The sequence below is a fragment of the Sus scrofa genome, chromosome 12, assembly GCF_000003025.6.
Source record: "Sus scrofa isolate TJ Tabasco breed Duroc chromosome 12, Sscrofa11.1, whole genome shotgun sequence".
In the NCBI taxonomy this organism is placed as follows: domain Eukaryota; kingdom Metazoa; phylum Chordata; class Mammalia; order Artiodactyla; family Suidae; genus Sus; species Sus scrofa.
Window position 1 is genome coordinate 19,474,697 of NC_010454.4, and position 22,648 is coordinate 19,497,344.

A 22,648-nucleotide genomic window follows, 5' to 3' on the forward strand; every position below is an offset into this window, starting at 1 on the left:
AGAAAGGTTAGGGAATTTGCCGCATGTCACCCAGAAAGACTCAGGCAGGCTGGCTGCACTTTCCAGCCTGGGATTTGAACCCAGGTCTCTCAGTGAGCCATCCTGATGGCTAATCTGTCTTCCTCCCTGGGCCAGATGTGGGCCATGCCCACGATGGCGCCACCAGGCAGCACATTTTGGCCAATCCCGCCTGTCAATCAATCCAGTCCACTCGCTGGTTTGGCTGGTATTCCCCACACTGAAAAGTTATGGGGCCAAATTAGTCATTTTTGGCCCTTGAGTCAATGATTCTGCTTCTTCAACGTGTTTAGACTTTCTGACAGTGACACGTCCCTCCGCCTCTGGGTTTGAGAGACTCGGTGATAGAAAACACTGATTTTGAATGAAAGTGGGAACGTGGCCATTCCTGAGAAAATACTGACCCACCTGGTCTCCTGGAAGACTCGCCATCATGCAAGGAGATACACAGGCTGGGAGGGTCACCCCATCTCACTGATGAGGAAACCCAGCCAGGACAGAGGGGTGCAGTCGGTTGCCTGGGATGGCACAGCCTGCTGGCCGGCGTGGAGCAGAGGCAGGATCTGAACCCAGGTCTCCGGATGTGCCTTCCAGCATATACCCTGCGGCCTGGACCATTCCGCTAATAAGATTCTCTGCAGGGTCTGGAGCCCCCAGGCGCTCGTGGCATCACCGTGAAGGGTGGGAATGGCTGCAGACCATTTGGCCGGGCCGTTCCCATTTGCTCTGCCTTTTGGCAGCGATCTGCAAGGCTACATTAAGCGTTCTTTTCTGAGTTGTTTGTGGGCAGGAGAAGCCTGGAAATTACAAGGAACTAAGGCACCTGGCTCCCTGGGGACAATTTCGGAGTCCGTCTCCTCACCTTGTTTATTTGTAAAATGAGAACACAGACACAACTGGTGTATGTTTTACATTAAACCGAAGAGGAGCTTGTGGCGTTTCTGTCTGCACTTGAGACATGTTTATACTGCTGGGTCCATTATGAATCTGTTTAATATCCTCCCAATTCTCCGAGTCCTTCCATCCCTGCAGCCAGGAAGTGGGTAATGTGCACATAAGGGAGAAATTTCCAGGCACTTAGGTCTTTAGGTAAATGAGGACTTTTTTTTTTTTTTTTAAGGAGGAAAAAATAACCTGATACAGAAAAATTAAACTCTTCCTGTTCAAAATGATTTTTCCAACGACCCTTTCCTCATAGGAAATCTCTCAGGTCCTAAAGAGATACCAAGGGAGCCCCCCAGCTAAGGGTACCTGTGGTCCACGGTAGTGAGAGCAGCATCCCTTTGCCTGGAGAGGGCCAGGGAGGGGGACATGCAGATGAGGGACCCTCCAGAGCTGAGAAAGACAGCTGCGATGTGCAGCCAGAAGCCTGAGGTCATCTCAGAGCTGCCTTGCCTGCTGGGGGGCTCCTGAGAAGCCAGCATGAGACTAATCCTGCCGGCCTGGGGACAAGCTTCCCACAGGACTGCTGGCAGGAGCAGCTCCCTGCTTGCTGGCAGAACAGAGAGGTATTATTTTAGGGAGAAAAATGAGAATCCTGTTATTGCTTTATTCCTCCTACAGAAATGTTGGTGTGTCCCATCCAGCGCCAGGATGGGATGCGCGTCGGTGCCAACAGAAGAATGAGCTCATCGCATGTGGGGATCTGAGGTGTTTCCAGCAAGGCACAGAGTGGAACAAAAAGCTCCCTGCCTGGAATCCCAAATCCCTTGTCAAAGCAGAACCCTCTGACCCTCCCCTCACCTCCCTCCTCTGTCAGCTGGTCTGTCCATCACCTTCCCTCTCCATCATCTCCCTCCTGCATTATCTGGGTCCACTCCCATTGCATCACTGTAACTCCCAGCATCTCTGACCAGACACTCCCTCAACACCCTGGGGCATCTATGCATGTGCTTGTTTGGAGACCGCAGGAGGGAAGACCCCCGGCTTTGGAATCTGAGAGAGCAATTTCCTTCTTTTTCATGGCTGAGTAGTATGCCATTGTGTATAGAACATGTATCACATGTTCTATATCCATTCATCTGTCAGTGGACACTTAGGTTGCTCCCATGATCTGGTTATTGTGAATAGTGCTGCTATGAACATTTGGAACCCCACTTCTTAATTCTGGGTTCAGTTCAGAGTGACTTATCTCAACCTGAGGCCATGCCAGGACGCCGATGATGAAAACAACAAATAGTTTGTGACCCCATAATTCCAAGAACCCTGTGGGAATTTGACATTCGTAAGCCCCAAAGTTTTACAATTCTTTTTTTGGCTTTGCCCACAGCATATGGAATTTCCCAGGCCAGGGATTGAACCCTAGCCACAACAGTGACCTGAGATGCTGCAGTGACACGCCAGATCCTTATCTCACTGCGCTACAAAGGAACTCCTTACAATTCTTTACCAGCCTACACCACAGCCACAGCAACTCAGGATCGGAGCCACGTCTGTGACCTACATCACAGCTCATGGCAACCCCAGATCCCTAACCCACTGAGCGAGGCCAGGGATCAAACCCGCATCCTCATGGATCCTAGTCAAGTTCGTTGACTGCTGAGCCACGAAGGGGACTCCATTTTTTTTTTTTTAAGGGATTCTTTAATCATATAATATCCTTTGCTTTCACAGGAAGGAAGGGAGGAAGGAAATACTACATGAGTATCCACTGAGTGATAGGTATTTCCTCTCTCTCTCTCATTTATTTATTTTGCTTTTTAGGGCTGCACTTGCAGCACATGGAAATTCCCAGGCTAGGGGTTGAATCAGAGAGGCAGCTGCTGGCTTACACCACAGCCACAGCAACACCAGATCCTTGTCTGCAACCTATACTGCAGCTCAGGGCAACTGCTGGATCCTTAACCCACTGAGTGAGGTCTCATGGATACTAGTCAGGCTCATTACCAACAAGCCACAATGGGAACTTCAGTATGTTTTCATTTGCTCTCCCATCTAACAAGGTAACAGATGAGATGAGAGAGGAGAGGCCCAGAGAGGTGCAGGCCCTCGTTCAGCATCACATGGCTAGTAAGTGGCAGGGCTGGGATTTGAACTGAGGTCTCTCAGATTCCAAAGCCAGGGGTCTTCCCTCCTGCGGTCTCCAAACAAGCACAGATGCCCCAGGGTGTTGAGGGAGTGTCTGGTCGGAGATGCCGGGAGTTACAGTGATGCAATGGGAGTGGACCCAGATAATGCAGGAGGGAGATGATGGAGAGGGAAGGTGATGGACAGACCAGCTGATGGAGGAGGGTGGTTTAAAAAAAAAAAAAAAAAAAGGAGCAAGGGTTCCAGGAAGCTAGAGAGGACTTTCCTGGTCTTGGCCAAGAAAGAAATGATGTGGCCAGGAGCCTGGGCCAGAGATGGCAGGAAAGGCGATGATGCTGGTTGGGTTGAAGTAGACTGAAGGCTGGGAAGCAAAAGACTCCAAAAGTGGCCACAAAGTTTCACCAGGTGGAAATTCTGAAAGTCAAGGGTGAAAAGGGGCAGGGCCCATGGAGTGAGTCACTTCTGGTGGGACCCAAAGCTCTAACTGGCATTTGGCTGCCTCAGACCAGGCCTAAAACACACCCTCAAGCTAACTTTGATTTTCCATCTATGAATCACGAAGGGGATGTTATTTACAATGGGCCCCAAGAAGCTTCCTATGGAAGAGCCAAATCCCTCTGTTTCTGTCACTGAAGGAGCCTATGGACTATCGGTCTGTATATTTCACAACATCTGACATTTTATCACTTTCTGGAGTTGTTGTTTTAGATTTTACACCCCCTAAATTTCCGGCTCCGTGGGCAAACTCCAGTCAGCTGGCCCTGGTCATGGCTGCAGTTGGGTAAGTTACCCTCATGATAGAAACTGGATTGGTTTAGGCTTAGCTTCCTGGATTTTGCTTCTCCTTTGACTTCTCTTTGTGTTTCATGAAATCCCCTTTTTTGAAGAAACCCATCTGGTCTCAGTTTTGCTAAGGAAAATTAAGAAAAGGGATATGAGTTCACATTTTGGTGAATGAAGGACAAAGAGTGGATCAGAGGCCTTCAGAGGCCAGGTAGCCTTGCAAAGAGATGGCAGGCACGTGACCTTGTGGGGGTTAAGATACAGGCTGAGATTCTGGAACAGACCAAAATATGGTATTTCGGGAGTTCCTGTTGTGGCTCAGCAGTAACGAACCGCACTAGTATCCATAGGACTTGGTTTTGATCCCTGGCCCTGCTCAGTGGATTCATGACCCGTCGTTGCCATGAGCTGCGGTGTAGGTTGCAGATGAGGCTCGGATCTGTCGTGGCTGTGGCGTAGGCGTAGGTGGCCTCTGTCGGGAGACACGTTTCTACAATCTTTTCGTAGCATCTCTGCTTCCATTTTCTACGCGGAAAACTCCATCTTGTCTTGCTTTACCTTGACCCTATATTCCTGCTTGAAAAACCGTTGCTGGGCTGGTAAATCATTTAAGCTTAAGAACAAAGACCAAAAGGCATAAGTCATCCATGCGGCCAGCTGAATGAGGACATGATGCATTGGTCTAGGCACGCAGGACCTATGCAGATAGGCATGCCATGTGCACAGCATGATATGTCCTGTTAAGATAAGAGGAAGATGAGCCTCATGGCCCCAAGGGGTTTAGGAGGGGTCGTTAGCAGGATACGCATCAGCAAGGAGAACAAGGTGCAAACCTAGGCACGCTGGGTTGCTGCAGATAGGCAGATAGGCACACTGTTTTGCGAAGCACAATGGTGCTTCTCTAGATGCTATGCATAGATAGCTGATGCCAGACTTGCTCAAGACACATGATTGTTAAACGCCTAAAGGTCAGAGTAAAAGTTTAACCAGCTACGTGACTTTTAAAAAACTGTATTCTGCACCTGCAGCCCCCTCCTCACTTGACGGAATCCTAAAGAGCACAATAATAAAAACAGTGTGGTTCCTTGAGGTGGCCCTCTTGGTCCACGAGATCTTGAGTCCCCAGGTTCCCACCTTTGATTAAATTAAATGCCTCTGTGTCTGGGTTTTATGTTAACCTTTTCTTAATTTCACAGCGCCCATTCTTCAGCCCTCACCTGCTGAGCTGGTCTCGGCAGGCACGTGTAACTCCAATTCGACCCCTAGCCTGGGAACTTCCATATGCCACAGGTGTGGCCCTAAGAAACACAGAAAATACCCCCCCAAAAAAAACCAAAAGTAAAAGAAGAAGAAATAAGTAATGCATAATAGGGACAGTTGTCACTTCTTGCATTATACCCCAAGAGAAAAGTGATATCAGAGCCACAGGCAGGATTCTGGGACCAGCAGGGACTCATCTAGAGAGTCTCCGTAAGGAATAAAGGAAGTCCAGGGCTTTGTTTTAAGAGAGGCTGTGGTAGACGGTCCTTCAGCTCTTTGTTCTCACGTATCTCATGAACTTGGGGCAGGAGAAGGTTCAGAACGTATTTCTCCACCCCAATAACATTGGGCTTGGCCCTATGACCAGTTTGAGCCTAAGGGATGAAGGAGCGGAAGTGGCAGGGTGCCAGTTCCAAGGCAAAGTCTGAAGGAGCACATATGTTTCTGCTTCTGCCGTTCACCGCAGGAAGGACCCGAACAGCAGCTTCCCCAGGAAAATGAAGAAACCTGTGGAGCATCCCTGGGCGTAAGCCTGGAGTCCGTGCTGCTAAGCCCAGCAGAGCAAACCAGTCTCAGAACTCCTGAGGCGGCCCAGTGGCTGTGATAGGGATGGAATAGGATGGTTACCCAGATAGTTGTGGAAGTCCCAGCAAGGGACCGCGATAGAGAGGAAAACCTAGCGAACTTTGGGAGATTCCTGTAAGTTAATAATTGCTCAAGAGCTAGTGGAGGCACAAGATATGCCTCAGGCCCCTGGGTGGGGCCTGCTTTCAGGTTCAGGGAAAGGGCAGAAGTTGAGAGACCACCCTTCTGTGGGTCTGAATCCAAATTTAGTTTTGGTCAGATTTCTCTTACTGAGAAGCTACTACACAAAAATGAGGAAAAGGCAGTCTTTTCCCACCTCCGCTCCCCTTGGATCATAAAAGGGTAGCCCACCTAAGCCCCCGGGGCAGAACCTCCTTGCCTGACCGTTTGCATCTCTCACAGGCGTCCTATCTTAATAAATCTATTTCTTGCCTATCACTTTGTCTCTCGGTGATGAATTCCTTCTGCCCAGAGGTGCAAAGAACCTGAACCTCAGTAAGTCCAGATACTGGGTGAGTGATTCTAATTTAAAAATTGTGGGTGGAGTTCCTGTCATGGTGCAGTGGTTAACGAATCCAACTAGGAACCATGAGGTTGCGGGTTTGGTCCCTGCCCTTGCTCAGTGGGTTAACGATCTGGCGTTGCCGTGAGCTGTGGTGTAGTTTGCAGACACGGCTCGGATCCCGCGTTGCTGTGGCTCTGGTGTAGGCCGGTGGTTACGGCTCTGATTCGACCCCTAGCCTGGGAACCTCCATATTCTGCAGGAGCGGCCCAAGAAATAGCAAAAAGACAAAAAAAATAAAATAAAATAAATTTAAAAAAAATAAAAATTGTGGGTTCGGGGAGTTCCCATGGTGGCACAGCAGAAATGAATCCAACTAGGAACCATGAGGTTGTGGGTTCGATACCTGGCCTCACTCACTGGGTCGGGGATCCGGCGTTGCTGTGAGCTGTGGTGTAGGTCACAGAGGTGGCTCGGATCCAGCGTTGCTGTGGCTGTGGTATAGCCCAGCAGCTGTAGCTCCAATTAGACCCCTAGCCTGGGAACTTCCATATGCCTCAAGTTTCGTCCTAAAAAGCAGAAAAAAAAAAAAAAAAAAAAAAAAAGAATGTGGGTTCAAGTCCCAGTCTGGGTTTAGGCTGGGTTCGAGTCATAAAGTGCTATCAGTATCAGTTGTGAGCTAGTGTTTGGGGATGCCTTGTCATGAAGCATTACTGCAGGAAAACGGACCAGCACAGAGGCCATGACACCTTCTAAGCCCTAGTCCTGTCCCCATCCTTCCTCCTACCCACGCTTCTCCAGTTCATTAACTCACCTAGTCAAAGGTCATTTATAAGATGCCCAGCCTGTGCCAGGCCCTGGTCCAGGTGCTGTGGCCACAGAAGCCTTAAGGCCAATGATGATGCTATGATGTGGTGTGATAGTATGATTTATAAGAAGAAATATGTATTTGGTCTTTGTCTATTTCTTGGCAAGGAACTCTTAAAAACCCTTGGAATTTCCTAAGAGAGGAGAGTGATCTGTGTGCCTTTTGTTATGTTAATGAAGTGATTCTTGAAAAGTTTGTGGGTCACCTAAGGATGGGGGCTGGTCCACAGAGGAAACCATCCTGTGATTGGAGAGCTGGAACTTTCAGCCCCACTTCCCCTGCCCTCTGGAAAGGAGAGATGGTGGAGATTGAGTTCAATCCCCAATGGCCAATGATGTAACCAGTCATGTCTATGTATGAAGCCGCCAGAAAACCCCAAAAGGACAGGGTTTGGAGAGTTTCTGGGTTGGTGAACACATGGAGAGTCACAGAGAGTCGGGCCACGCTTGGAGACTGTGGAAGCTCTATGCCTTTCCCCACGCCCGGCCCTGGGCATCGCTTCCATTTGTTCTTGAGTTATACCCTCTTATTATAAGCCAGTAATTGAGTAAGTAGAATGTTTCTCTGAGTCCTCTGAGCCACTGCAGCAAATCAAAAACCCAAGAAGGGGATTATTGGAACTTCCATTCTTTTTTTTTTTTGGTCTTTTTGGTCTTTTCTCTTTTTAGGACCATACCTGCGACACATGGAGGTTCCCAAGCTAGGAGGCAAATCAGACTTGCAGCTGCCGGCTTATGCACAGCCACAGCAATGCCAGATCCGAGCCACACCTGCAACCTACACCGCAGCTCATGGCAATGCTGGATCCTTAACCACTGACCGAGGCCAGGGATTGAACCTGCGTCCTCATGGATACTAGTCAGGTTTGTTAACCATTGAGCCATGATGGGAACTCCCAGAGCCTCCATTCTGTGGCCAGCCAGCCATCTACACGTGACAAGTGGGACTTATGACTGGCATCTGGAGTGGAGCAGTGAGCGACATTGGACTGAGCCCTTGACTGTGGGATCTGATGTTATCTCCAGGTAGACGGGGCCAGAACTGAGTCAAATGTGTGCACCTGGTCATTGTCCTCGGAGAGCTGTTTAGGGAAACAGACAAACCCCGCACATATCATAACGGTAAGCGCTGTGGTCGGGGTCTGTGCAGGCTGCTGGGTGAGCTCAGCACAGGGCTGGAGAATGGGAGGACCAGATCAGCTCCGCTTTGCTGCCTTTTGCCCCCAGCCCCTACCCACAGCCCTTGTAGCCAACCAGAAAGTCAAGACTTGGCCCAGAGCGAGTGCAAGACTCCAGGATATGCTACAAAAACAGCTGCGAATCACAGACAGTTGCTGTTCTTTCACAATATCCAGGGCTTCTTGGGCACTGACTAGGTACTATGGTGCCAGAGAGGAGAGTCACATGCCCTGGTTTCAAGTTCATCAGCACCGCCGCCTCCGGCGGAGGAGGGGAGGGGGGTGACACTCAGCAGACAAGTGGTAATAATCAGACACCATGTAAAAGTACATCCGCGGCTCTGGGGAAATAACTTACCCACTCTGAGCTTCAGTTTCCTCTTTTTTTTTTTTTTGTTTGTTTGTTTGTTTGTTTGTTTTGCTTTTTAGGGTTGCACCTGCAGCATATGGAAGTTCCCAGGCTAGGGGTCGAACCGGAGGTACAGCTGCTGACCACGGCCACAGCCACAGCCACAGCAACATGGGGTCCAAGGCGCATCTGCGAACTACACCCCAGCCCACGGCAATGCCGGATCCTTAACCCACTGAGCAAGGCCAGGGATCGAACCTATGTCCATGTGAATACTAGTTGGGTTTGTTACCACTGAGCCAAAATGGGAACTCCAGTGTCCTCATCTTTGAAAAGACATCCATTTTATGGGGTTTGGCAAGGATTTGATGGGAGCACGTATATGACTGGTCTGGCACCGTTCACAGCACAAACTTGTTTGAGGCAAGTGGTATAACCAGGCACCTCCCTCATAATTGAGACGGACAGGTGGAGTCATGTGACCTGCAGGGCAAATATTAGTTATTCGCATGACCGGACTTTTAAGATTTTGCTGGTTGATGTCACTGCTTGTACTAATGGACAACCTCCTGTGTGCAGCGTTTCTCTTCTTTTGAATTATTTCCTTGGGACAAACTCAAAATCCTTTCTCCAACCCTTTCTGCCTTTGTCAGATCCAAAAAAAGCAGGTAGCAGTAAATCCCATAGCAGCTGAGGCCCAGGACCAAGTCATGGCAGATCCCCTGCTAGGAGCCGCCTGCAGCGGGTGACCCACAGCTGCTCATTTGAGCAGAGGCCCGTGTGCCAGAGGTGATGTCATCAAGGAAGACAGGTTTTCAACAGTAGGGACGGGAGGGCTGAGAATAGCAGGGTTTTTTGCCTCTTGGGATTGCCATCATCCTGAGGGGGAGGGAAACTGGTACAAATGCGGGAGAGAGCTTTGTCCAGTAGCTTTGAGAACGGTCCAGAAAATTCCCATGGAAGTGTAGGCGTCAATCAGAGCGGACTTAGACGGGGCCAAGTGCTGGGGTTGGGGCCTCAGCCTTGGAATCTGCTGCACAAGAGGAAATGCGCCACTAGGTGTGGAGGAGCAGGGTCCAGATGGGAGCTCTCCTCTGGCTGGGTCTCAGGGGATCCCGAGCCCTCAGGATGGTCTGAGATACTGTGTGTGTGATCCGGACGTCCAGTGGGACCCCCGACCCTTCGTGTTGCAATCAAGTCAGTGCCTACCGCATCCTACACGCACCCTCCTGGCCCCAACAGGGCTTCTGGGATCTAGCTAACCACTGTCCGGTTTATCGCTGACTCTGTGGTCTTCCAGATTGGTTGAGCATCTCATCACCCTGCAGATACTGCCCCGGTTCTACCCAGGATTGAGCTGGATGTGCAAATCGGCCCCCCTCTGTGACTTCAGTACACACAGAACGTCACGCATACACAAGTGTATTGAAAACTGGGCTAATGATTCAAGAGCCAGCAAAGTGAGGTAGACATTCGTTTTGTGGTTTTGGGGTGTGGTTTGGTTTGGTTTTTCTTTTTACAGCCGCACCCGAGGCATATGGAATTTCCTGGGGTTGGGGGTCAAATTGGAGCTGCAGCTGATGACCTACGCTGCAGCCACAGCAAACCTGGATCTGAGCCGAATCTGCCACCTACGTGGCAGCTCACCGGCAATGTCGGATCCTTAACCCACTGAGCAAGGGCAGGGATCAAACCCACATCCTCAGGGATACTATGTCTGGTTCTTAACCTGCTGAGCCACAGTGAGAACTCCGGCATTCGTTTTGTTTTGATGGTGTTTGTGCATGCTTTGTGTGTTTGTCTTTCATCTGCCTAGGGTCTTTTTCACCATCCAGGAAAGAGAGAGAACCGCTTTTCCCCAACTCCATGTTTCTGAAAGTGTTGCCATACACAGTATCCCAGCCCACCAGCCACAGGGCAAGTACCTGACCTAGGCCTGGCCAATCCAATTAAGGGCCCTGACCTGAGACTGGGATGACTGAGCTGGTTTGAGGCAGGCCTGGGCTGTTGGGACCATCTTTTCAACTGTGTGGAAGAGGCCGTTCAAAGAGAATGAATCCAAGACCAAAAGATGCCCAGAGAGACAGGGGACAAGAAGGGTGGTGTCCTCCAAGTCCCTGGATTCCTTTGAGCTGTCACAATGTGAGCAGTGTCCCCTCGAGCTGTACAACTCAGTGGGACCGTAGCTCCACTGTCAACTTCCCAGCTAGGGACACATTTCATTTTTCCTGCTTTTTTTTTTTTTCTCTTCCTGAAGTAATGTGACTTGAGGTTTAATCATTTGCTACCAAAAGTCTGAATACAGGAAGGGTTTCCGTCTGCTCTTCCTTGCTGGTCCTCAACCCTTTGGCCAAGTCTGCAACTCATTTTTGGTTTGTTTGTTTGTTTGGGGTTGGGGGGGTTGTTTGGGTGGGGGTTTGGGAGGCTTTTTGGGTTTTGTTTTTATTTTTTGCCGTACCCAAATCATGAGGAAGTTTCGGGCCAGGGATTGAGCCTGCACCACAGCAGCCACCTGAGCCACGGCAGTGACAACCCCGGATCCTTAACCCACTAGCGAACTCCTGCAAAGCACTGGTATTGACGTCAGGGAGGAGGCTGATTTCCAGTCTGAGACAACCCAGAGCAGAAAGAAGACAGTACCTCAAGGCAGTGAGCCTCTCTGAAAACAGTAGCTTTTTTTTTTATGCATATGGAAGTTCCCAGGCTAGGGGTTGAATAGGAGCTGCAGCTGCCAGCCACAGCCACAGCAATGCCAGATCCAAGCTGAATCTGCGACCTACACCACAGCTCCGGTCAATGGCCTGATCCTTAACCCACTGAGCGAGGCCAGGGATCCAACCCGTGTCCTCATGGATACTAGTCGAGTTCCTTACTGCTGAGCCACCAGAGGAACTCCTAACAACATCAGATCCTTAACCCATTGAGCAAGGCCAGGGGTCAAACCTATATCCTCATGGATACTAGTCAGGTTCTTAACCCACTGAGCCACAGTGGGAACTCCCCGGAACCATTTTCTTCTAGGCACAACGTCATCATCCCTTTGTTCTGCTCCCACTTTTCACACCCTGCTCTGGGGCCTATTGCCCCTTCACGTCCTTTTCCAAGGGAAGGTGCTTTCTTTCCCAAGAGGAATCTGAATGCTAAAACGGTTATATTTCCATAGGGTGTATATATTTTTTCTATATGTATTTTTCTGGAGAAAGATTGGTAGGTTTCATCCCTTTCTCAGAGAGTTCTGTGACTCAGAAAATGGGACAAAAGAGAAGAAAGTGATGGAAGCAGGGAGGGCGAGCCTCACACACAGTACAGGAGGGAGGAAGACGCTGCCCGCCCCAAGCCGGAGTCAGGTGCTTCGGGGCAGATCGCACACGGCTCCAACCCAGAGTTCCAAGAGGTTTTCAAACATTTTCAGCCTCAGCACCCTTTGTTTACACAAAATCTGACCTGAAAACCCAAAGGGTGAAACAGACAAAAGGAGGAGAGGAAGGGGGAGGGGGAGGGGAGCCTTGACCCACAAAGACCCCAGAGAGACCCTAAGGAAGATACTGTGAAATCTTTAAGTCTCCTCAATGGACATTTTGGAAAATCCCTGGATCTAGGCTCATCGACGCATTTTACAGATGGGGAAACTGAGGCCCACCAGGAAGTGAGTTGCTGGAGTTGTCCAGCTAGTTGTAACATCACTGGGACTAGAACCTAAAGACTCCCCGGCTCCAGATCTGTGCTCTCCTTCTGCCTGGGAAAATATGAAAAGTGCACTTTCTACCCCCAAAGCTCAGGGTGCTTGGTCTGTCCCAAAGCCACACCGGGGCGCGTCCAGTCCCGTAACACCCCCCCCCCCGGCCCCTGCACCCCACTCCAGCCCTGTGGCCTTCCTGGCCTTTCTGGGCAGGACACTGGGGACCTTCTTCATCCAGAAGAGAGCTATGGAGGAGGAGCCGGAAGACACCTCCTCGCTCAGCTGGCACCACGCGTGTCCAGGCTACATGTCATCTATCAGGCCCCTGGGAGGAGCCAGTGTGAACCCTCGGCCCCAGGGAGCAAGAGCTGCTCAGGGCGGTCCCAAGACCTCTCACTTTACAAGGATGGAATTTCATGACTTGTGTATTTTAATTAAATTTTTATTTTTATGGAATTTTAGCTAAAGTTCCCTCACGCCTGCAGATTGCTCATTGTTATTAAAAACCACGACAAGAGGAAGAAAAAAAAAATAAAACATCAGAGTGGTAAAAATGAAGCCACCTCTTAGAAAAAATCTAATGGTGTTATACACTTGAAACCCACTCCCAGCCTTCGGATGCTGATTCCGCCCCCGTGACTTTCACAGATCAGATTTTAAGTCTGTGGCTTATTGCTTTCTGAGCCTCCTGGGGCTTATAGGATTATTCTGGATTTAATCCTTTAATAATTTTTCCTGCCTCCTGTCTAAGGCCTGGGTTTTCCAGCTGAAATCAACCTGGGTGAAACAGCTTGCTTCCAGCCCTTCTCAGCCTGCTGTCCTCTGTGACCATAAGAAAATTAAAGACGGGATCTGGGACTTACAACGTTTAAGGTCCCTGTTCTGAAGCTCTGGTGGTGAGGGGGAGGCAGCCATGCCAAGGCCTGTACCTGAAACCTGGCACACGCTATCTTCTTTATTCCTTACTTCAGACTTGGAAGCAAGCGTCGTGATTCCCATTTTACAGAAGAAGAAACTGAGACTCAACGACAAAAATAACTTGCTTGGGAGTTCCCATCGGGACTCCCCAGAAACAAATTTGACTACTACCCACGAGGATGCAGGTTTGATCCCTGGCCTCGCTCAGTGAATTAAGGATCCAGTGTTGCCGTGAGCTGTGGTCTGGGTCACAGACATGGCTTGGATCTGGCTTCAACCCCTAGCCTGGGAACCTCATATACCGCAGGTACGGTTAAAAAGATTGAAAAAATGATAATAAAATAAAATAAGTAACTTGCTCAAGTTGCCACAGGTGGGAAGAAGCAGAACTGGGCTTTGAACTCTCTGCTCTTGGACGTGGGAGTCTCTGGGCACTACTCAGTTCCACACCAATCTGCTGTCCCTTTCAGCCGAGCGCATGTGCGGCTAGACAGGGACAAGCCTCCGCTCCCTGGAGTGGGGAGTTGGGGGAAGGGAGACCCCTTGCTCAGCCAAGCAGCCCTGGTGGTCAAAGAATCAGCGAGGCCCCAGGCTAATCCCCCTCACCAACACGTTCTCTGAGATGAGCCGGTGCAACCCAGTTCAAACTGCCCTGACTGAGCACCCACTTTATTATTATTATTATTATTATTATTTGCTTCTTAGCCACACCTGCAGCATATAGAGGCTCCCAGGCTGAGGGTCAAGTCAGAGCTGCACAGCCACAGCAATTCAGAATCCGAGCCAAGTCTGAGACCTACACCACAGCACACAGCAATGCCAGATCCTTAACCCACTGAGCAAGGCCAGGGATCGAACCTGCATGCTCATGGATACTAGTTGGGTTTGTTACCCCTGAGCCACAAGAGGAACTCCTGAGCACCCACTGTAAACCAGAAAGGATGCTAAAGGTGGGAGAACAGAGGAGGAGAAACAAATGCCCCATCCGGGGCAGGAACAAACCCATGTGAACCAATATAACAGGCCATTTGGGAGCCCAGAGGAGGCACTAAGCCTCTGACCTGCACAAAGGTGGCACATCTGGACTCGGCCTTGAATGGATGCCTTGGATGTCGACCCACAAAGAAGGAACAAGGGGAGTGCTGAGCAGGGGTGAGAGCACGAGCAAAGGTGTGAGCAATGGAAGACTCGGTGCCTTGAGGAAACTAGAGGAAACGCAGGTCTAAGTGTGGAGGAGGAAGGTGATTAAGGCACAGGATATGTCCTCAGAGTTTAGGGCAGGGGGGCTGAGCCCTCACGCGGCCGTGTGGCAGAGCATGAGTGGCAGGAAAGGCAGCTGTCATCCAGACTGTGCTCGAGGGAGGGACAGAGGGTCTCCGTGTCCTTTCATCATTTGGGCATTCCCCCAGGGCTCGAAGTGGGAAAATCAGCTTGCAACCCTGACTCCCATTCCTCTTCTGGCATCTCTGGCTGGCAGCTGAATCAGTGACCCTCTTGTTTCAGGCTTTCTGGGAGACCCGCAGAAAGTGGGGGGTGACCCCCACTCATGACCCGGAGAACCTCCGAGAACCAGGCCTCCTGCTCGTAGCACACCCTTTGCACAAGAGCAGCCAGGTCCTTAAAGGACTGGCTCTCTCTCCTGCCCTCTTCCCCTCCGCTGAGCTCTGTGAGCAGCAGATTGGTTCTGCATCTACAATTCATTCCATCAACAAATCTCCAGTGGGCAACTTCACTGTGCATTGGGATGGAGAGCTGAAAAAGACTGTCCCAGTCCTCCCAGCAGAAGGAAACTACAAGTAGGGGATAGCAACCCAGGAGGATAAGTTCTATCACTGGAGGTGCTTGCCTGGGGCCATGGCAGCATCAGCATCTCTTATAATCTTCTTAGAAATGCAAATGTGTGGCAGAGTCCCCTCGCCTGTCCACTTGTATCTGTCACAAGCATCCTATATTAATAAACCTGCTTCTGGAGTTCCTGTCGTGACTCAGCAGAAACGAACCTGACTAGTATCCACGAGGATGCAGGTTCAATCCCTGGCCTGGCTCAGTGGGTTAAGGATCCAACGTTGCCCTGAGCTGTGTCATAAGTCACAGACGCAGCTCGGATCTGGTGTTGCTATGGCTGTGGTATAGGCCAGCGGCTACAGCTCTGACTCAACCCCGAGCCTGGGAACTTCCAAATGCTGCTGGTGTGGCCCTAAAAAGACCAAAACAAAACAAAACAAAATGAACAACTCCTTGCCCATCCAAAAAAAAAAAAAAAAAAAAGAATAAAATGCACACTTGCAGGTCTTGGTCCAGACCTGCTGATTCAGAAACTGAGGGTGGACCTAGCAATCTGTATTTTAACAAACCCTCCAGGCTCATGTTTGAGAATCAGCGAATGAGCTCTAGTTAAGGGGTGGCACTTAACTCTGAATGGACTGATGGGGAAGGCTTCCTGGAGAAGTAACTCTTGCAATGAATCTTCAAGAACAAGGAGCCTGGAGTTCCCACTGTGGCATAGCAGGATGGGAGGTGTCTCTGCAGCACCAGGATAGACGTGCGATCCCCGGCTGGGCACAGTGGGTTAAAGGATCTGGCATTGCTGCAGCTCCAGCATAAGTCTCAACTGCAGCTCAGATTTGATCCCTGGCCTGGTAACTCCATATGCAACGGGGTAGCCAAAAAAAAAAAAAAAAAAAAAAAAGCCACATGAAGGGGTAAAAGTCCTCCAGGTGGATGAGGCTGTGTGTGCAAGGGCCCAGAGGGTCAGGCAATGGGGTGGCCGTGATGAAGCTGGAAGGGCCAAGAAAAGAAAGAGAAAGAATAAGATTTCAGAGCTTCTGAGAGAAGGAAGGGGAGAGAGTTTGGGTGTGCAGGTGGACGGGGTGTAAACAGCCCAGCCTGAGCCAAGCAGGACAGATACCCCCAGAGTCTTGGAAGCACCCCCCTGCCCCTGACAACGAGCTTGATCCCCCCCGCCCCCCGGCCCCCCACCAACTCCTCCTGTTAACCAAAAAACGGCATGACCTCATGTGTTATGGCTGCAAAGGCGCGGGGAGGCCAGATCCGGTGTTTGTATTGAAATTAATTGGGGGCTCCGTGGATGATGGAGGCTCTGAGGAATGTGCAGCCCCCCCCCAAGTGATCTCTTGAACAATGGTGTCGCTTACGACCACCTCGGCCCCCAGCGGCTCACATCTGCACGTCCAGAGCCCTTCCCGATGAAATCATAATCACAGACAGATATGAATATTTAAAATCCAAAGCAAATACCAACAGGGCTTTGGGATGGGAGGGCTCAGGCCAGTACCCCAGTGCTATTTTTAGCCTAGGAAACGGAGCCCTCATTTTACCAGGGTAGCAGCTTGTCAATCAGGAAAATCCCATTGCTCGCCCCCAGCCCTGATTTATGGTGATTCAGAGGGGAGATGCTGCCAGGAACAGGGCTGGGGCCAGGAAAATTTCATCTGTCTGGAATCCGACAGGAAAAAAGAGGCCTGGAAATTTCAGAGGAAGCTGGGATCTGTGCCGCCACAGCGCCTCTGTTTGTGTTCGCTCAGCTGGCTCCTGTTAGCGAGTTAAGGGTCCGCTGAGGAAAAGCGTCAGGCCAGGTTTTTCCATCACTCCAGAACCTTGAGCTTGATCCCCAGGCAGCGGCTGCTCCTGTGACCTCCGACCCCGAACAACAGGAGCCTTCACCAGGTCTCCCCCGGGCCCCCAGCCCTGGGCCGCATCTTAAATCAGCATCTTTGTTTTTTTTTTTTTTTTCCTCTCTCTTTTCTCTTACAAAAAAAAAAGTAGCTAAGTGACTATCTTTTTGGTTGTTTGTTTAATCAGACTTAGCACACTCAAGAAGCAGAGTTCAATCCAAAGGCTAATTAATTCAATTTCATTTGCATTTCCTCCCCTGGAGTGGTCCAGCTCTTCCAAAGTGTCTTCTCATGCGTCCTCCCTGTTGCTGGGGCACCAGGAACCCCCTAACTTCCAAATCGGATGCTCCGAGCTCTAGAACGAAAGTTTTGAGGGCTCTGCTCAAAATCTTGCTGTGTGGCAAACAAGATGATGCCCGCTCCACTCACACATTCGTTGGTGCGGTCAGAGCCTGTTTTGTGCCAGGACCTGTACTGAGGGTGTGGGGCTGGACCCAGGGACAGGGTTCACGTGTAAGTAAATGACCATGTTGCAGAGGAATGAATGGGAGGTGGGCAGAGGAAAGAGAAGACCCTTGCGCTGGTTCAGGGGACCAAGCATCCAAGGGGAAGGAACCATATGGGCAAAGGCAGAGAAGCAGGAAAGAAGGGAACATACACGTAGCCACATCCTGAGGAGTCTGGTGGGATTCGGGGGCCAGGCTGGCTCAGGAAGGGGGCTTGTTGTGTTGAGACTTATTCCCAAGGCACTGGAGAGTTTAGCTGGGGATCACTGAAGTGAGATGTGTACTTTGACCCTGGTGCTGCTGGGGAAGCTGGGGTGCAAAGGGTGAGTCTAGAGGCAGGGGACCAATCAAAAGAGAGGACAGGGCAAAGAAGGCAGGGCAGAGGGGGCTAGAGGGGAGGGCAGGTCTAGCAGGCATTTAGAAGCCCAGTTCTCAGAGTTCCTGCAATGGCGCAATGAGAATGACTTTGACCCTGCAGCAGCATCCCTGGCCCGGTGCAGTGGGTTAAAGACCCAGCATTGCACACCTGTGGTGTAGGTCACAGCTCCGGCTTGGGTTCAATCCCTGGCCTGGGAACTCCATATGCGGAAGGGTAGCCAAAAAAGGAAAGGAAAAAAAAAATAGAATCCCAATTCTGTTACCCCCAGTGGTTGGCAGAAGGGAGCTGTTCGTTCGACAAATGCCAATGGGCAGGGGGGAGACCTAACTTCCTAAGAAATCCAAAGCAAAACCTCATGCCACAATTTGCAAAGGACAGAAAATGTCCAGACCTGCAGCTCCTTCATACAGGCTGACGGGCACCGTGGACAGCAGGGGACCTAGAGGAAGTGAGCCCCGGCAGTGCTGGCTGCAACCTACAGCTGCCCGTCTTGGGACTCAGGGTCTCCAGGATATCGGCGGAAACCCTGGAAGATCAGTGAAGTACTTGCCTGGGGCACAAAATATAAGGGGGTGCCCCCAAACTCAGAAATCCAGATAGATAAAATTTTAATGCAGTATTTTTAATCAAAATGAATGCAGAATAAAGACAAGATCCAACCTTGCACTTAGGCCACTGCCTCATCCACCTCACCCTAATCCCAGTCCTCGTGCCAACAAAACATTATTTTAAAAAGAAGGCAGGCGTTTCCGCCATGGCACAGTGGGTTAAGAATTCAACTGCAGGAGTTCCCGTCGTGGCGCAGTGGTTAACGAATCTGACTAGGAACCATGAGGTTGCGGGTTCGGTCCCTGCCCTTGCTAAGTGGGTTAACGATCTGGCGTTGCTGTGAGCTGTGGTGTAGGTTGCAGACGCGGCTCGGATCCCGCGTTGCTGTGGCTCTGGCGTAGGCCGGTGGCTACAGCTCCGATTCAACCCCTAGCCTGGGAACCTCCATATGCCGTGGGAGCGCCCAAGAAATAGCAACAACAACAACAAAAAAGACAAAAAAAAAAAAAAAAAAAGAATTCAACTGCAGTGGCTTGGGTCACTGCTGTGGAGGCTCAGGTTCTATCCCCTGCCCAGCACAGTGGGTTAAGGATCTGGTATTTCCCTCAGTTTCGGCAAAGATTCAATCCCTGGCCTGGGAACTTCCACGTGCCATGGGTACGGCCATAAAAAGGAAAAGAAAAGGCAGGCAGCCAGCCCATGGGCTGTAGTTTACTGATTTAAAATAATAATAATATACATTATATATTTATATAAATAACATACATAGTGTGTGTGTGTGTGTATAGTATTAAATTGTATTTCTCTCTCTCTCTCTCTTTTTTTTTTTTTCGGTCTTTTTGCCTTTTCTAGGGCCCCTCCCGAGGCATATGGAGCTTCCCAGTCTAGGGGTCTAATCAGAGCTATAGCTGCCAGCCACAGTCACAGCCACAGCAACGTGGGATCCAAGCCGAGTCTGCGACCTACCACAGCTCACAGCAACGCCGGATCCTTAACCCACTGAGCAAGGCAGGGACCGAACCCGCAACCTCATGGTTCCTAGTCAGATTCATTAACTGGTGTGCCACAACAGGAACTCCTAAATTGTATTTCTCTGATTTCTGAGTTTTTTGGTGCCTTGTTATATTTTAGGCCAGTAGCAAGTGCCCACTCACCCCACCCTAAACCTGGGCCTGTCACAGAGAACCCCTTCCTGGAGTCGACACCCTAAGGAGAACGTCAGGCCTGCAGGGAACAACACACCCATACGAATTCGGCTTGAGATCACTCTCATCCCGTGTGCGCTGAGGGCTCCGTGCCGGTCGGTCAGCAACTCAAAACCAAAGGGGTTCCACAGATCCTGGCGTCCCGTCGCTTGGAAAATCTGATGCTACCGTGTAGCTGGGAAGAGTATGGCAAGCTTTCTAAGTTCAGTTGCCTCATCTGTAAAATGGAGAGAGGAATGCTTATCTGGGGCTTTTCAATTCCAAGAAAACCAACTCAGTCCTAACCCAGCACCTTTTGTACATCTGATCCACCCACGCTCTCATCCAACAACCCCGCACCATCCTAGGCAGATGGCGATAAACAGCACTGAGAAATGTATTCCCAACACCCTGCTCCCCACCCCACCCCCAAGGCAGCTTACACCCACAGATTAGAAAGGGCTAGGCCCAAACATGGACCAAAATCACTCATTCATTTGTTCAGTCATTCATTTCTTCCTTCAATAACAGACGTCCCCTGAAAACCTATATACGCCGGATGGTGCCAGGCGTTGGTTGAATCGGACGTGATCCTTGGCCTCAAGGTCCTTACAACCTAGTCGAGGCAGGCAGACGAAGAGAAATAGCTGCAAAATAAAGTGATGTGTGTTCTTTAAAGACAAAAGAAGGTGGGCATTTAGGAGGACAACGATTTAACTGACAGTGGGGGGAGGTTTTGCAGAGCAGGACCTTGAATTCCAACCAAGCAGAATCGCGCCAGACAGAAGGACCAGCACTCTCGGACAAGGACCTTGTCTTGGTTTACCCAGGCCGCTATAACCAAAATATAACAGGTAGGTGGCTTTATAAATAGAAATGTATTTGTCACAGTTCTGGGGGGCTGGGAAGTCTAACACCAAAGTGCCAGCAGATTCGGTCTCTGGTGAGGACCCACTTCCTGGTTCATCAATAGCTCTTTTCACCATGACCCTCCACGGCAAAGGGGGCGAGGGAGCTTTCTGGCATCTCATTTTATTCTCTTTTTTTTTTTTTTTCCTCTTTTTTGGCAGCATATGGAGTTCCCAGGCCAGGGATCAGATCCAAGCCACAGTTTCAACCTACATTGAAGCTGCAGGAACACACTGTGCAGGCTGGGGATTAAACCTGCGTCCTGGTGCTCCAGAGATGCCCCTGACCCCCCGTTGTGCCACAGCGGGAACTCCTGTGGCCACTAATCTCATCATGATGGCTCTGTCCTCATGACCCAGTCAGCTTCTAACTGCTCCACCTCTAAAGACATCAGTTTGGGGATCAGGATTTCAGTGTGACTCCTGGGGGGGGATGTAAGCACACAGACCATGGCAGACTTGTATGTGAGAAGGCAGAGCGCAAGCAAAGGCAGCATGGTTGAAACAGCAAGAGGCATGGAGGGCAGACCAAGTGTGTGAGAGGAGCAACGGCGAGGGAGGCAGGGGGCAAGATCAACTCGGCATAGACCATGACAGGCCCTGTGTGCTACAATAAAAAAATTGGATCTATTGACAATGGGAAACCGTTGGAAGCTTTTAGGCAGAAAATGGCATTCTTGATCTGTTTTTAGAAAGAGAATGCTGGCAGCCACAGAGAGGAGGGGTTGAAGCTGGAATTATCTAGAGGTAGAACGTCAGCTGGGATGTGGAGCAATTATCCAAGGGAGAAATGATGAACCAAGACAGCAGGGGCAGGCACGGAGAGCAGGGGTGGCGTTAAAGAGATTTCTGAAGAGAAGCTACACAACTTGGTGACGAAGTTGACATGAAGGGCGAGGGAGAGGGAGGCGTCTCCATTGATTTCCAGGTTTCTGTTTTAGGCAGAAATGTGCATAGTGGCAACAGCAAATAAAACAGGGAGGAGTTCCTGCTGCAGCACAGTGGAAGCAAATCCGACTAGGAACCATGAGGTTGCGGGTTCAATCCCTGGCCTCACACAGTGGTTAAGGATCGGGCATTGCCATGAGCTGTGGTGTAGGTCGCAGACACGGCTCGGATCTGGTGTTGCTGTGGTTCTGGCATAGGTTGGCGGCTACAGCTCCGATTGGACCCCTGGCCTGGGAACCTCCATATGCCACAGGTATGGCCCTAGAAAAGGCAAAAAGACAAAAATAAATAAATAAAAATAAAAATAAAAAACAGGGAAATGTGGGAGTTCCCGTTGTGGCTCCTCAGGTTAAGAACCTGACACAGTGTCCATGAGGATGGGGTTCGATCCCTGGCTTCACTCAGTAAATTAAGGATCTGGCATTGCCACAAGCTGCAGTGTAAGTCAAAGGTGTGGCTCAGATCCCATGTTGCCGTGGCTGTGGCATAGACTGCAGCTGCAACTCAGATTCAGCTCCTAGCCTGGGAACTTCCATATGCCAAGGGCACAACCAAAAAAGGTGGGCTGGCAGGGTGAATATGGAGGCGAGGCAAGCTGGGGAACAGAGAAGGTGCTCAGTGTTGGATGTGTTGACTCTGAGTGAATGGAAGATATTGAGATGAAATATCCAAATGAGATGTAACGGGTTCAGGGGAAAGTTTAGGCTGGAGATATTGCTGTGTAAGCCAAGAGTAGATGGGCTCAGATGAGCTTAGCCACAGGGAGGATTTAGGGAGAAGAGAAATGAAGATGAGAGGCTAGCAGACTAAAAGTGGAAAGAGATGAGGGAGACCAGGGGCCAGCGAGGAGATAGGGAAGAGGAAGGGCCCAAAAGCTGATAGACGAAAGGACGAGAAAGGGTTCCGTGCAGGAGAGTGGTGAGGGCACGAAGACGAGAACCAAACAGTGGCAAGAAGACAAGGACTCTAGTAAGAGCCCTTCAAAATCAACAAAAATCTCTGGATGCAACTAAAGATTCTCATTCTAAGTGAAGCAAGTCAGAAAGAGAAAGACAAAGACCATATGACATTATTTATATCTGGAATCTAATCTACATAAATGAACATTTCTACAGAAGAGAAACAAACTCATGAATTTGGAGAATAGACTGTGCTTGCTGAGGGAGAAAGGGAGGGAGTGGGATGGACTGGGAGTCTGGGGTTAGTAGACGCAAACTATTGTATTTGAAGTGGATAAACAAGGTCCTATCTTATAGCACAGGGAACCATATCTAGTCACTCACGATGGAACATGATGAAGGATAATGTGAAAAAAAAAAAATATATATATATGGCTGGGTCACTTTGCTGTACAGCAGAAATTGCCACAAAAT

At 50.1% G+C, this 22,648-nt stretch overlaps 1 long non-coding RNA gene across 1 annotated transcript; it reads right to left on the minus strand.

The window, feature by feature from the left end:
* Nucleotides 16,962–21,367, minus strand: LOC110255997. The gene is made up of 2 exons (XR_002337099.1): nucleotides 19,478–21,367; nucleotides 16,962–17,156 (listed from the first exon to the last, which is right to left on the minus strand). It is a non-coding gene; the product is annotated as an uncharacterized LOC110255997 (long non-coding RNA).